Source organism: Acyrthosiphon pisum, chromosome X, assembly GCF_005508785.2.
Source record: "Acyrthosiphon pisum isolate AL4f chromosome X, pea_aphid_22Mar2018_4r6ur, whole genome shotgun sequence".
NCBI classification, from domain to species: Eukaryota; Metazoa; Arthropoda; class Insecta; order Hemiptera; family Aphididae; genus Acyrthosiphon; species Acyrthosiphon pisum.
In genome coordinates this window covers 88,318,558-88,319,081 of record NC_042493.1, presented here as the reverse complement: position 1 = coordinate 88,319,081, position 524 = coordinate 88,318,558, and positions in this window count along the sequence as shown.

Below are 524 nucleotides of genomic sequence, written 5' to 3'. Positions count from 1 at the left end.
AAATAAATCAAAATATTTTGAAAATGTTATGGTGTATAGAAAATGCTAAGATAAACATTCAGTCAAAATTTTGTATATCTACGGTCATTTGTTTTAGGGCCAGTTGTACCGTCTGCGGTTAAACCATAGAATACTATAGAAACGACACTCTCCCGAAATCCTTTGTTCTGCCTGAATCAATTTGATAAAGTGCGTAACTTCATGTTCTCCCGCTGTGTTCACAACATCAACCATAGAATATTATCAAACCTATCTTTATAATTTCCCGCCATTCAAAATAATTTTGATACTAATACTAGTATTCTATGATAATAGGCACGGCCTTAGAAGATCTTCTAAGACCGTGATAATAGGCAACTGATAGGTGATATCCGCAGTTTGCAGTGATAATAGAGCTACTGACTGTTTATAACTTCATGTTCTCCCGCTATGCATACAACATCAATCAGTCCGCTGACAAAATGAAAAAAAGTGAAGTGGTGGGGGGAGTGTCGTTTCTATTGTATTCTATGGTTGAACTACGA